Consider the following 16,245-nt stretch of genomic DNA (forward strand, 5'->3'; position numbering starts at 1 on the left):
ATCATAACTTTATTGTGTACCAACCAATACAGGCTTATGCATTTTTTTCACTTATCTATGATACAAAAAGACTGAGATAGAATATTTGACAAACAAAATACAAAATAACTTCAAATAATTAAATGAACTACCTTGTATACCATAAAGTATAAATATACATTTAATTAGAGGTCTAGTCAGGAAACAAAAGGTGGCCGTTTTCATACACAGTTGAAATTTCACGTTTTTCAATTATTTTTTTTAAATTCAACAGTTCATTTTTGAAAATTAAAAATAAAGGCTTAGAACCAGTAAATCTACCTCTTGTTTGGCCATTACAATTAGACAATTACACATAATTTCATTTTATTTTTTTTGTCCTTCATTATAGTGCCAAATTCAATATCATGAAATTCCAATTTGGGCGAGTGAGTGTCCTTTTCACATATACATGACTCATGTTTAATGCTAACACCTGTCAGTAGGTAGTGTTAAAGGTAGTGTCCAGGAAATCCATTGATATTTCAAACATGAGAGAGTAGAATTTCTCCAAAACGACAGAGCTTTGTTACAGTTTCAAGCTTTTGGTTGACTTTACTTTAAAACAGGTATGTAGTGTCAGTAAACATCAGCTAATAAAATGAATTAAAGAAAAGTTCATGATGAAATCGCGTTCAGATCAACCTTCTAGTATCCACGACGTTCCACTTCCGGGATTGTTCCGTTGCCGACGGAAATTCCGCCGGATGTCCTTCTTTTTGTCCGGATGTCCGTCACCTTCTTCTGTCTTTGTGTTGGCGTTCTAACCTCTGGTGGATTTATGAGGACTATGGTTAACTGCTCTAGCCTGGTTGACACCAGACCCTTCTCAGTTGTAACTGAGAGTGGGTCTGGGGAAGGTTCATTCACAGCACATTTCCAAAGGGGCGTCACCAACGGACGCCGCTCAAATGCCTCTGGGCACAATTGGATAGTCCTTCAACCAATCAGACCAACGATCCGGGTGACGTAGCAGTGACAGCGGCATCGACGGGTTGCTGCCATAGACTGTATATAAGAATGGACCAACAGATCCTGTGTCTCTGGACGGAGACCAGTGAAGGCCGTTAGAAGCACTTTTCTGGTGAGCGCTGAGCATTACTGCGCAGCCTCCAACTGAGAGAAACGACGTAAATGTGACGTGAGCAACCTGTCTGAAAGTTGGAAGTCTTCTGGTAGCTGTGCCAAGAGAAATCTCAATCATTCCCAATCTTGCAGAGAAGGAGAGTGTAGGTATATGTAAGGAGATAACATGGACACAGGCTAATTATTGCTAACTAAAATGCTAGTTAACATTAGTAATTACACTTAAACAGCTAATGTAAGTCCAAACTGCCTGCGAGCTTCTCCTGTACTATACTCTACTATGAGACAGTAAGTCTCGTGGTTATGACCCAATCGTTAGCCTATTTTTACAAAAACGTCTGCTACGGAGCCATAACGTAAGGTACAAGGTAATGGAGCCTTTTATACATTGTCGTGTTTCTTTAGAAATAAACAATGGACAAATAAAGTCTTTAAACGCTTCAGATGTAAAGTTATTCGCAGTCAAAGTGACGTCAAAATGAATGGCAGTCAATGGAATGCTAACGTCAGGTGATCGCTTTGTAGCATCAAAATGGCGCCATAGGAGATTCGAGCTCTGAGGCGAAGCTTACCCCCTTGTGTCATACGAGTAAGTTACCGGCAACGACGGCTACCGCTACCACTGCGACTGCGCCTTCACTGACCGACCGTGATACAAACAATACGTGTGTGCACGTTCATAGCGGAATATGATTTGTCATTAACGATGGCCACTGTGTAAGAGCTATCTGAAACCCAAAGCTGTGTGTTTGGAATCAGCATGGCAGGTATTTAAACATCACGGCATTGTCCCAGAGTTTAGACGTCTAGCTATATGAAAAGCTATACAATGCAACGTTTTTAATAAATGTACATGAAGCAACTAATATCAGCATGGACAAAATCATGAATGTATTAATTCTCTTTTTTGATAATGACCTGGCCAAAGTGACAACACAACATCTAGAAATGTTTGTTTTCACAATGATTCACTGTAGGATTATGATATTATCGCAAATGTATCCGAAACTTTTTGCTTCTTAAAAATGATGACTTATTATTGTGTAATGTAAGAAGGACTAACTGTTTTACCAGTTAAATACCTCCCCACCCCCCCTTCAAAAAAAAGTTTCAGGCTCAGGATTTTTTTTCACTTTAAGCCCTGTGAACATATACGCATTCCACCAAAACAAGTTCCTTCCTGAGACTATTTAGCAGAGGCACCGTGGCTCTGTCCAGCGCTTGGCGCCGCCCAAGACGATTGTGATTGGTTTAAAGAAATGCCAATAAACCAGAGCATGTTTTTCTCCCATCCAGGAATGCTGTGTGGACTAGCCAGACCTTCCTTTGCAGCGCTGTGAAGGAAGGTCTGGCAATGCGAGACTAACCTTCTAGGAACACCAAGATGGATCACTGTCCTAAAATACAGATCCATCTGCCATCTACCAGAGAAACTGGCAAACAAAATCCTAATGATCTCTGAAAAAATAAGAAGAATCTTGTTCTTCCAAAGTAATATTTTTCAAAACTATTTAAAAAGTATTTAAATGTTCTGTTGTATATCACTTTATGGTGGCCTCTAAGGACAAAACGCGCCCCTATTCCAAACTGCAACACATTGTAAAACAGAGATAATGCATCTCTCTTCACTTCTCCTTTGATCAAATGAGTAGAAGACCAGCCATTTATTTACCAAAAGTTAAACCCTGTACAGAAGTGCAGCAGGATATAAAAATGTCTTTTTTTTTTGCTGTGAAACTCCAAAATCTAAACAGAGTCACAAATCTGTCTCTGATGGCTCTTAAACAAACTGAAACAGTTGGCTAAGTAACCCAGGACTTTTTATCTGAGACCTAACTTAATGTGAATTATTAATTCCACTGTGAGAAAATTGAGATTAAAAATGTACAAATCCAGATGTGCATAGTGAGGTCATTGGGATACAACTCTACCAAGCTTGTTTGGAGCAGTCAGGAGTTTGTTCTGGTGAGTTGTGGGAAACTGCAGGTGGCAGCAGAGTCAAAGTGATGCCAATCTGAATGTTGCACCAACAGCACAGCTGCTTTTCTTGTTTCTGAGTGCTCTTGTACACATATCTGTACGACATTATTCCCCTGACTGACAGTGTTCACTTGTTAAGCTCGACTGGCCCGAATGTTGGCTCGACGGTTTTCTGGATTTGTGCCTTTTTGTAGGAACAGCTCGCACATCCAAACAAATTCTCCTGTTCAGGTGCGTTGGACGATAACATCAACTACGAAACAAAGGAAAAAAATTCCGCACTCTGCTCTTGTTATAGGATCACCTTTTATTTACAAAAACTAACGTTTTGGTCCCTCTGGACCTTCATCAAGAGTATCTCAAATAACACTCAAATCAAATCACTTTTTCTGTGATTTGGGGAGTTATTTTGTGTCTCTGGTGCTTCCACACGCATACAAACTTGGAAAAAAAACCATCCATGCTGTTTAGAGTGAGATACGGTTTCTGAATGTGTCCTGCCTTCAGTCTCCTTCAGCTGGTCAAAATCTACACAGCTTTCTACATCACTAGCCGAAACAAGGGGCCTAGGGGGCTAACCGTTAGCATGTTAGCGCTAGCATGCTAGCTCGTTCTCAATGGCAAAACACTGCTACAACACACACGAATTCACCCTAATCTACAAAATAAATTGTATAGAATACTTCCATGTCCCTGTTCTGCAGGTATTCCACACAAAGTTGGAAGTGCGCCCTCGTTTAGAAGAAGTCTCCCGGCTAATCCTGCCTTGTACAGGCCGAAGTTGGAGAAACAGCTAGCAAGCTCATGTAATCCTTACCTAGCTACCGAGCATGTGATCTTACCTAGCAACTGAGCATGTGCGACTGCCAACAAAGATCTTACAGAAGTTGAGAGGTCTCACTCTGTAGCTAAAACAGAGACCTGAACACAGGGTGAAAAGAGGAGCTGCAGCAATGTGCAGTACAACAAAAATATGGCGTTTTTTGAAAATTAAACCATATAAACCTATTCTGATACAATCTCAAATTACAATTATGAACCTGAAAATGAGCATAATATGGCCACTTTAAATACATTTCTCCCCTCCCATTCTGTGTCTCCAGGTGTGGTACAATAGACAATCACGTCTCAATGGGAGTGTCTCTCAGTCAAGACAAGACACGGGTCATTTTGCACTCATACCAGCAAACACCATCCCAATTAAATTGCAATACTGCATACAATAATTACATACATACATCAGGAATAAACAGTGACTCAAACATGTTTTGACTTGTTAGCCCTTAACCTCTAAAAATGTTTCTATGTGTGCCAATATATACACCCACTCTGTTGTCACTGCTATATCTATTTCATTTTTTTATTTATTTATTTATTTTTACTTTTTTGGGGGCATTTCTGCTTTTATTAGATAGAAAAGCTGAGATATGAAAGGGGCGAGAGAGGTCGGAGGTCACAGGTCAGATTCAAACCCCGGACCTTCTGCATCGAGAAATAAACATCTGCATATGTGCGTCCGCTCTACCGACTGAGCTAACCGGCCACATCCATTTCATTTCCACATGCTCACATTTGTTTCAATTACAATACATATTCATTTTCCAATGCAGGGTGGCCGGTGAGGGATGCGATTAGCAAATTCACACATTATTAGGTTATTCACAGGTATTATTATACACCAGTCAAGCTTCATAAAATGGGATTAATGAAGGACAATCTGTGTTGGAAGTGTATGAATGTCACAAGCTCCTACCTCCATCTTTTGTGGGATTGCTCCCTGGTCTTTCCTTTTTGGAAACAAATCATTAAAACTATTGGCGGTTGGTTAGCCACACCATTGCCAGAGTCTCTCCAGCTGTGTCTACTTGGAGATAGGTCCCTTTTGCCACCAGAGATTTCTAAAGTGGAATCCGCTCTGACACTAGCTGGGTTTATCACTGCAGTACGAATCATTCTTAGACACTGGAAAAGCCAAGTAAGGCCTAGTTTACAGACTGGCTGAAGTTAATGACGGACACAGCCTCATTTGAAGATCTTATTGCAAGACTGAATGATGGTAGGGGCAAATTCTACCAGGTCTGGTCTCATTTCCTGAATTTTATTCAATTTGAACTGACTAGTGCCCCATAATTAATATTATTATCAAGCCTAATTCAATCTCAATTCCATCCCCGCCCCTCCATCTTATTTATTTATTTATTTTTGTTATGTTTGGTGGTGCAGGTTGGCGCAGTTTGTTTTTGTTGCCATTTGTGGAGCCTGGGCTGTCTACAGAGACTGCATTTTTTTACAGTGTGTTCAGGGGACAGGCAGCTAGCAGATAGTGAGGAGATGTTTTTTTACAGTGTGTTCAGGGGACAGGCAGCTAGCAGATAGTGAGGAGATGTTTTTTACAGTGTGTTCAGGGGACAGGCAGCTAGCGGATAGTGAGGAGATGTTTTTTACAGTGTGTTCAGGGGACAGGCAGCTAGCGGATAGTGAGGAGATGTTTGCTGTATGTGACAAAAAATGTAGCCTAAAAAACGCATGAAATTGCTTAGAGCACCTTTATCAAAGGGAAAAACAGAAACAGAATTTTAATTTTTTGTGAGAAAGAATCTTTTACTCCAACGTACGAAAACATTTCTTGCAAATACAGCCACTGTTACGTTGGCAGCAGAGCCTGCAACAGGTGCTTCCATTATTATGCTTCCTCTTATTCTTCTTTAGTTTAGGTCTATGATTTTTGCGCTTGGCAACAAACAGGCATTACGTCAACCAACTGGAATGGAGCTTGCATTAACTTGCAGTCTAACAATTGTCTTTCTGATTTTATTTTGTAGTAACGAGTAATGTAGACGCTTAGAGGAAATGCAGTGGAGTAAAAGTATACATTTTATTGAGGAAATATTATGGAGTACAAATACGCAAAAATTATACTTAAGTACAGTAACGAGGCATTTGTACTTTGTTAAAGTTACACTGTGTACCTGAACCACCTCAACTGGCTCCTTTCGACGCGAAGAAGCAGCGGCTCTACTCCGAGCTCCTCACGGATGACTGAGCTTCTCACCCTATCTCTAAGGGAGACACCAGCCCCCCTCCTGAGGAAACCCATTTCGGCCGCTTGTACCCTGGATCTTGTTCTTTCGGTCATGACCCATTATAAATAAGTGAAGAATTAAATTGTTTATACATAACTAAACTAGAAAAGTAGGAAATGTGGGTAGGACCAGAACTTTTTTTTTTTATTTCTTTGTACTACAATCATTTTGCAAAGATAATGCATGATGCATTTTGTTGGTATTTTGTTTTGTTGGTTTTCTTGCTTGTACTGAAATGCACTTTATTTATCTTTTATTTTAATTTTTAACACGACATACTATGACTTTTTATGACTTTTTATCACTTTTTTCAACATACTATACTATGACTTTTTTTATCACTTTTTTGAACATACTATACTATGACTTTTTTACGACTTTATTCAACATTCTATAATATGACTTTTTTTTACATAATTTACAATGACTTTTTCGACATACTATCATATGACTTTTTTATCACTGTTTTCAACATACTATACTATGACTTTTTTCACTTTTTTCGAAACACTATACTATGACTTTTTTCACTTTTTTCGAAACACTATACTATGACTTTTTTATCACTTTTTTCACCGTTCTATACTAAGACATTTTTTTGACATACTTAACAATGAATTTTTCGACATACTTTACTATGACATTTTTATCATTTTATTCGACAAACTATACTATGACGTTTTTATGATTTTTTTTTAACATACTATACTATGACTTTTTTATCACCTCTTTTCACATACCATACAATGACTTTTTTCCTCATACAATATAATGACATTTTTATCACTTTATTCAACAAACTATACTATGACTTTTTCGACATACTATGTACATACTAGTTTTTCAATATATTATACTATGACTTTTTATCACTTTTTTGACATACTATGCTATGACTTTTTTACGACTTTTGACAATGACTTTCTTTCGACATACTATACTATGATTTTTATTACTTTTTTCATCATACTACACTATGCTTTTTTACGCCATACTATGCTATGACTTTTTATCACTTTTCTTGGCAAACAATACTATGACTTTTATGACTTTTTTTGACAAACTATTCTATGACTTTTTTATCACTACTTTTCACATACCATCCCGTACAATGACTTTTTTTCCTCATACAATATTATGTAATTTTGTAATTTTTGTTTGCATGCTCTTCCAGACTTTCTTTTACATACTACACTATGACTTTTTTTAATCACTTTTTTTTTTACATACTATGTTATGATTTTTTTTGACATACTATACTATGACAATTTATATTTAGTCCTTTATTTGATAGTACAGCTTAGGTATGAAAGGGTAGAGAGAAGGGGAATGACATGCAGCAAAGGGCCGCAGGTCGGAATTGAACCGGCGGCCGCTGCAACAAGGACTGAGCCTGTATTTGGGGCGAACCTCTACCAGGTGATTTACTTCTTTATCACTTTTTGATCAACTTTACTATCACTTTTTTTGACATACTATACTTATACTTTGACATACCATACTATTACCATACTATTACTTTTAAATGCTTTTTTTTCGAAATGCTATATTATATAATCCAGTTTTATAAACTGTTGGTATCATTCCACATTTTAATGAATTTCCTACTAATTAAAATCATTCCCACTTCTCCAACTATTCTCACTATTTCACCTTCTTACGCAATGATTCCAACAATCCAGTTTAGCTTTAGCAATTTAGCTTTTCAACATTCACAAGACATAAACATCATATTTTATAAACTACATGTGTTTTGTGAGCAAAAATCTTAATGTGTAAAGTAACTAGTAACTAAAGCTGTAACAGATGAATGTAGTGGAGTAAAAAGTACAATATTTCTCTCTGAAATGTAGCGGAGTAGAAGTAGAAAGTGGCATGAAAAGAAAAGACTCAAGTAAAGTACAAGTACCTCAACATTTGTACTTAAGTACAGTACTGGAGTAAATGTACTTATATTCCACCACTGTTTTCTATTATTATTATTTTCAGTTTTTCATGCTTGTGTTTCTGTCTTTGTGAAGGACTTTGGTGCAAAAATTGTTTACTTTTAAAGTGCTATACCAATCAAATAAACTTCAACTTAAACAAACTTCAGTGTCACTCACTGAAACACATTGTATTTATCCTTGAGGTCTAACAAGCACGTTGAATGCATTTCTTTACTCTTAAAACCTTTTGAATGGCCTAGATGTCATCAGGATTGAATTCTTTTATTTATACTTTATTAATCCCACAAGGGAAATTACAATGTTTTCACTTGTAATAATGTTGTTATTATTATACACATTACACACAGGCCTGAATTACACACACATGCTCAGTGAGCCAATTGGACAATGTACACTCAAGTTACACACACTTCCTGTTTTGACAGCGAGGAGTTCGTTAAAGTACAACATGTGGAAATGGCCAAAAACACACTAATTTCGAACTTTCAATTCAGAATGGTGGATTTCCTGTTGGGTTTAGGTTATTACTCCAATGAGCCTTTTTGTACGCCTTGACATGATACATATGCATACCAGATTTCGTGAGTCAAACGTACTGCAGGGGCTGAATTTCTTAAGTTTTGTAGGGGGCGCTAGCGAGGCATTTTTTCACGCCCTTTAAAATATCAAGATTTCACCAGGCCTGATGCAATCAATGTGCAAAGTTTGGTGAGTTTTTGAGTATGATAAGGTCCCCAAAAAGGCGATTCATTGCGCGGAAAAAAAAGATAATTCCTTCAGTTTCAATAGGGCCTTCGCCGCTGTCGGCGCTCGGGCCCTAATAATTTAAAATCCAACACTGTTTACATCCAGATTAATTAGCTTCAGTCTACTTCCCTGTCTTGGTTGGCGCATTGCAACGCCACCTGTTGATCAGTGGAATAGTGTCTTTGTTAATATGCATTATTGTGCGGCCAACAACACTAATAGAATAACAGCTCCATAGCACTACTAGAGGTCTAAAACTCCACAAGGAACCTTAAAATAGTAGGTTTACACACTTAAAAACGCTTTGCTTTTTTGGGAAATGTTCTTGCAGGTAGTGTTAAACCAGCTTTACAGACAATCTCCAGAATACTCTGCATTCCCATTTCAATAGATAATCAGTAAACTTTTTTTTGATATTGGAAAACAACTTTAATATGTTCCATGTTAAATGTCATGTTGTAATGTTTCAACATGATGTCCATATAGAGTGTGGTCCAGACCTGCTCTACATCAAAGGTTGTCCTCAGAGAACTTCTGGTATGATTTGAAACTATAAATGAAATTCAATTGAATCAGCATCATTCTCATATTTCATGTAGTGTGCATCACATTTTGTAAAAGGCCCCCAGTATATTAAAAAAGCTGGTGATGATACACATTCCTTTGGAGTCACTGTGCTAACAGCAGTTTGTTCTAAATACACTCATTCAAGCTGTCACCCCACACTAATGCTTCGTAGAGCAGATAAATATATATATATATGTAAACAACTGGAAACAACTTTTGGTTGTGAAATACCTCTCCAGCTGGTGTTAATCCTCCATCATGACAAATGCTTTGTTTTTTTAGCTCTGTAGTTCATCAGATAGTCCAGAACAATGGAGCGTTTGACCTCTGACCTTCCTGGAGAATGCAGTGCATCTGGACCACAAACCACCAACCGGAAACCCCTCATCATATCACTAGTACCATATATAATGGCAGATGGCTTACTAACTCTTGCTGTTGGCTTGTTAGAAAATGAGAAACTCATCAGGCTTTATTAATGACTTCAACCTGTGTAAATACAGAATTGATAGTTTATTACTCTTTATAATTACTGATATTAATATCAATAATGAATTACTTGACTATTAGTGACCTCAACCTGTCAACACCTGTGGCATTTTTTCCTACCTCACAGGGTCTGTTCACCAAATTAAAAAAAACGTACTTCCCTCTAGTGGAATCGATACTGTTTTTGTCCAGGTTTTGACATACAGTACTTGCCTCTGAGATTTCTGCCTCCAACCCAATACAATAGGTCTTTTCACTGGAGGCATTTTTGACATGTCACAGTAGGAAAAGCACAGGTATAAACAAAATAATGAAAGGAATGACGGCTGAATTCCATTTCACTTTAGTGGCATTTAAGGTCCAAAACAACGTGCTGAGAAAGAGTTAAACAGAAACAGCCCTGTGCATGGTCAGGGAGGAAGAGCCACATCTCCCAGGCTAGGCTGACCTGTGGTAACAAAAACGGTTCCTAAAAAAAACAAACTACAAAAGACAGACTAGATGGTGTCAAAGATGCCGTTACAGTTACACCTTCGACGTTTCCCATGAGAAGCGGCTGGGGTGCAGGCCTCCAGTACTGGGGAACAGGTCTTTCTTTACGCAACCTTGACTTGTGGTGGGATTCCCCCCGGCTTCTTGCTGGGACATCTGCCGGAAGGAGGCCAGCCACAGTGGGGATGTGCAGCCTGATGTCAGGGTCTGAGCAGCAGCAGCTTGAAGCCACAGGGCGCGCCTGCACGCAACCGCTGGCCGGGGCCTCAACAGTCACTCGCACACACACACACACCTTCTACTTATTTTATATATTATATATCCTCACGGTAGCCCCGAACCTACCATCAGCACTGTATGTCTAACTTCAACCCCAGAGGAGCCTGATTCGACTCTGAGCACTCCTCATCACAGAGTAAAGAAACTTTGCTGCAGCATCTGTGATGTGGAGACGGCCGACTTTCATCCTATATTCATTATACTAGTCCATCAAACTTTATTTCAGTCTTGAGATTAAAATAAATGACAATAAAGAAATTCAAACGGAACAGACACAAAATAATGAATCAATGTCAAGCTGATTATACTGTAGCAGTGACTGTTGGGGTGCGGGCTAATTACTGCTACTCATAATACAGAAATGACATCAATTATTAACAATAGAAAACTGTTAGTTATGTACGCATATACCTATGTGTATACGTGCTCATACGCACAATATACCTATATGCACACATACATACATATATAGTACATATACACACATTGAGATATTGAGACACACTGAAATATTGCATTAACAGAATAAACTAAGTAATAAATTCTGTGACAATTTATTCAATTAACTTAAGGTTATTCTATATCCACGACGTTCCACTTCTGGGATTGCTCCGGTGCCGGCAGAAATTCCACCGTCTCCTTCCTCTGTCTCTGTGTTGGCGTTCTAACCTCTGGTGGATTTGTGAGGACTATGGTTAACTGCTCCTCAGATCTCTGCAGGGTAAATCCAGACAGCTAGCTAGACTATCTGTTCTGTTGCACGACGAAAACTACTTTTGAACGTAAACATGTTCCACCAAAACAAGTTCCTTCCTGAGACTATTTAGCAGAGGCACCGTGGCTCCGTCCAGAGTTTAGCATGTTTTTCTCCCATCCCAGAATGCTGCGTGGACTAGTCAGACCCTCCTCCGCAGCGCTGTCGAGGAAGGTCTAACAATGCAAGACTAATTTAAGGTTGACTTAACTTTTCCCGAGCTTTACCTTTGTACTGTATCTGATGGGCTCATCATCAAATATTGCACGAGATGCAAGCAAAAAGGCAGCAAGTGAACTTTGAGTTAAGTATTATTTATGTATTGATATGTATTCCCAAGGTTGTTTTCAGTGGAACTACTTTCTACAGAAAAAAAAGGTTCCTATGAAAACCGTGGATAGTCATGTCTGTGAATTATCCATGTTATTTTTTAATGATCCTGTCTTTTTAAGGGAGTTATTCAATGCTAAACTAAATCCATTCACCTCCATTGCATTTGGATGGAGACAGAAATCTCAAGACAAATGAAACCAAAACAATCTGCTCGGATAGATATCACGGTGATATCATGTTTTTTTAACTATTGAAAGCCCAAGCAACGGCATTACATAGTGACAGTAAACACAACACTGTGGGGTTGTTGATGTAGAAGTTGCACAAGGTTCATGCAAGATGCAACATCTGATGCCTGGATAGCTCAGTTGGTAGAGTGGGCGCCCATATATAGAGGTTATTTCCTCGACGCAGCGGGCCACAAGTTCAACTCCGACCTGCGGCCCTTTGCTGCATGTCATTCCCCCTCTCTCTCCCCTTTCATGTCTTCAGCTGTCCTGTTAAAATAAAGGCCTAAAAATGCCCAAAAAATAATCTTTAAAAAATGAATGTTGTAAGCAGATATAAAGTATTTTTCAACAATTATAATTTCTCTAATAAAAACATTTTATGACAACTGTTTTACTATATTTCCCTTCATTATCTCTTTATATATGGGAGTTCTACTGATCAAATACATTACATTACATCTTTATATACTGCTTATGAATGCTAAAAAGGGGCACTTAAAGTAAAGTGTTAGCACTTTGTATGACTGTCCACTGTTGTTGTTTATGGTTCCCAAATTGTTTTATACTGCAGACTAGTTTATACTAGTTTTCTATTGACGTAGTTGCAGTCTGGCCTAACACAAGGCTTCTAAAGTAGTAGTATTAGTAGTAGTATAACATGACTTAGGGAGGGATGAGGAGAGATGCAGCAGCGACTGCGGTCCAAGATAATTGCTGCATAAATGGTTATTGAGCTTTTTATAAACTGAATGGAAGTTTCCTTGGAGCCTGGTAGCAAAATGTGCTGTACCAGTCTGTTGCCTAGGAACCATTGGTTTGTCAGCTGGTATGATATATTTTAGTATGTGATATAAATGTATGATATCATATACAGGGCTTTAAACTGACATCCGCCAACCTGCCAAATGCCGGTAAAAATGAACTTTGGCAGGTATAACATTTGTAAAGTAACGAGCCAGTTTGACCTTACTTGAAATGAAGTAGTAAAGATAGTTAGGAGAAAACAAAACGTGGAGATATTTTTCGAGAGCAGAAGTAAATGTAAATGTTTATAGTTTTATGTATATCTGCCAGCCATCAACCCAAACACATATTTTTAAAGAAACACGGATGCTTAAATGTATTCAGCAGCACTCATAATCTGTTTTATTTTCCCTGGGAAAAAATTGGCTAGTGGTGTTGGCTGGTGATCAAAAAAAGTTAATATAAAGCCCTGATCATATATATATGTATGCTATATATGATATATATCCTACATGATAACCTATTAAGTGAAATGAGAGTTTTAAATGTCTGATGCATAAGCTAAAAGTTTCCACTTCAGTCTCTCTCTACACACACACACACACACACACACACACACAGTGTACTTTTCTCTACTTCATAGGCAGAATAATTATAGTTTTCAGTGGGTGATAAATGATACATTAAAACAAGTTACATTAGTATTTCAATTATGCAGGAAAAAAAACTATTAATAAAGAAATGAAATACTAAATGTCCCATAATCATTATTACTTGTATATTCATTATTTCCTCAGGTCTGTGTGTGTGTTCTGATCTCAGGCTGATGATGTTGGGAGTTTGGGGACATCAATCAGTTGTTCTGAATTGACAGTTGTGGTTTCCAGCATTTCTTTCGTTTGTTATTCTACTTTGGACAGTTTCCACCACTGTCCAATGCTATTAGGGAGAGCTACCGGTGTAGCATCTGGAGTTAGTGTTTGCACTTGTTTACAACTGCTTCAGTAATAATGACTCAAACTCAATAATCAAAAAAAAAGATCTGAGCTCCAGATTTTATTCCCCGAATGAGAGAGTGCTTGAGCCTATTTTTAGCAATGCACGCACACGCTCAGTTATCAGTTTCCACCAGCTGACTGCATGTGAGGGATTCCAATCCCCATTTATGAACAATATGTCTCAACATAATGTATGTCAGCGAGCAGTAGTGGAAGAAGTATTCAGATCCTTTACTTCAGTAAAAGTACAAACACCACAGTGTAAAGTCCTGCATTGAAAATGTTGCTACAGTAAAAGTGTATAAGTATTATCATGAAAATGTAGTTGTTGTATTAAACCATTGTAGAAAGAGTAAAGGATCCAACATCAGATTTTATAAACTACATGTGTTTTGTGTGCAGGAATCTTAATGTGTAAAGTAACTAGTAACTAAAGCTGTAACAGATGAATGTAGTGGAGTAAAAAGTACAATATTTCTCTCTGAACAATATTTCTCTCTGGCCATTTCTCTCTTCTAGCAGAGTAGAAGTAGAAAGTGGCATGAAAAGAAAAGACTTTGCACTCAAGTACAGTACTGGAGTAAATGTACTTAGTTACATTCTACCACTATCAGCAACACCATAGAACTGAAGAGGAAGAGTTAGGGCAACCGTATGTCATTATGTAATGTGCACTCAAAACAATACAAAAGTTGTTGGGGAAGACAAGTTTTATTTACAACCGAGGGACACGGTCTGATGCCCTGTGGGCCGTCCCAGTCTGGAGGAGACTCACACACACACTTCACTTACTAACATAACATAAAATCATCTCCACTGTGGCTGAATCTTCCATCAACAGTTTCATAAAAGCTGTTTATATTGTGTGTGTGTGTGTGTGTGTGTGTTGTTGTTGTATGTGGGGGGCTCTGTAGAAAATAAATAAATAAAAATTAATATCAAATATGTCCGGGGGAAAATCTCAAGCTTTTAACCAAATGTAATGGTCTCTATGAGCTGATGAAGTGTCTCAGTATGAGCTAACTTACTGAGTCTGAGCACCATCAACTAATTTAAATGAGATGTGGTTGAAAGTTCTTAAAAAAGCTAGTATGGATGTAGAGTCCCCCCCCACCTCGACTACTTCTTCCAAAGTTGAGAACAAACTTTGATTCTCAAAATAATTTGTTTTTGCAACATGCCGATTTCATTTGAAGAATGTATTTTTAAGGGTTTTCCGCATTTCTGAAGTATTTTTTTTAAAGTCAGTCACTCTTGAGTGACCGCAACGTTGTTTATATTCTGTTGGAAAATTAACCAATCAAAGGAATTCCTTCTAATTAGGTACTACACACGAGGCCGATGTGTCAGTGCAGTCAGACATCTATGGAGCTCTGGTTAGTTTTGAGGCACAGTAACAACCTTTGTGGTCCTTAAAGCCAATGTCTAACATGCTATGATTAAAGAAAAACATCTAAACTTGATACTAGATTTAGGCTATGCGTCTGTTTTCAGCCAATTCATCTTGGGTCACAGTGTCTTTTTTGTTAATAGCACAGGGAGGCAGAGGCACCAAATCTTACACATAGTGGTAATAACTTTAAAATAAAAAATCCCACCCTCTGGACATTATTCAAGTGAGAGAAAACTATTTTCTGTTTTATGATTTCATGCAGACACCTGAGAGGCCTGTACTATGAATCCAGATCAACATACCCTGGATTTCTTTCAGTTACTAGGCTTCACCTAACCTAACAACCACGGTCCCGCATAAGCTGTGTCACAATGGTGGTTATCAACTAGTTCAATCAACTCAGGGTTTCCCAATCCAGTGGTGCGTGCATTCACATAAAAGAGGTGGTGTTTGCACCGCATGACCAATCATAAACGTCTACCAGAGGCGCATATTTATATAAGAAGAGCAAACTATAACTCTACATAAATATGAAGAACACAGACATGGTTTTACAGGCAAAATGCAGGAAGGAAAGGTGGCATAAAAAGCAGACGCTGTAAATGTGTAAATCACAACGCTTATCAATATCACTTCTCCATCAGTCAGGACTAAGATCTGACCATAATTACACTTGTCCTTTCCATAAACTGTTGTTGCTTTAGCCTATTATTTCAGTTGCAACCCTGGCAGTGGTAAGCGATTGTGAGAGCAAATAAAATATAAAAACATAATTCAAACTGATGTGTGGCATTGGCAACACACGCGCAAGAAGCCGACAAATAGCCTATACGGAATTCCATCCGCTGAAAAGTTATATCTTTCATAAAAATACCTATCAGGGATCTCTCTCTCTCTCTCTCTCTCTCTCTCTCTCTCTACCAGGTTAGGTGTTCAGCGTAAGTTACCACATTGATTTAACCCCGTAACAAGTGATCCACCGTCGTGATACACAAAACCCTGGGTTGAACCTGAAGTTACCTCGTTAACACCAAATCTTGCTTCGTAGTACAGGCCTCGGGTCTTATTCAGTGTTGTGAACAGAGTGGTACATTTCTACCAAA

At 38.2% G+C, this 16,245-nt stretch overlaps 1 long non-coding RNA gene across 1 annotated transcript; it reads right to left on the minus strand.

The window, feature by feature from the left end:
* Positions 1-14,441: 14,441 nt before the first annotated feature.
* LOC116038022 lies at positions 14,442-14,955 on the minus strand. Its single transcript, XR_004101994.2, has 2 exons — positions 14,896-14,955; positions 14,442-14,835 (listed from the first exon to the last, which is right to left on the minus strand). It is a non-coding gene; the product is annotated as an uncharacterized LOC116038022 (long non-coding RNA).
* Between the last annotated feature and the right edge of the window lie 1,290 nt (positions 14,956-16,245).

This window comes from Sander lucioperca, chromosome 14 (genome assembly GCF_008315115.2).
Source record: "Sander lucioperca isolate FBNREF2018 chromosome 14, SLUC_FBN_1.2, whole genome shotgun sequence".
NCBI classification, from domain to species: domain Eukaryota; kingdom Metazoa; phylum Chordata; class Actinopteri; order Perciformes; family Percidae; genus Sander; species Sander lucioperca.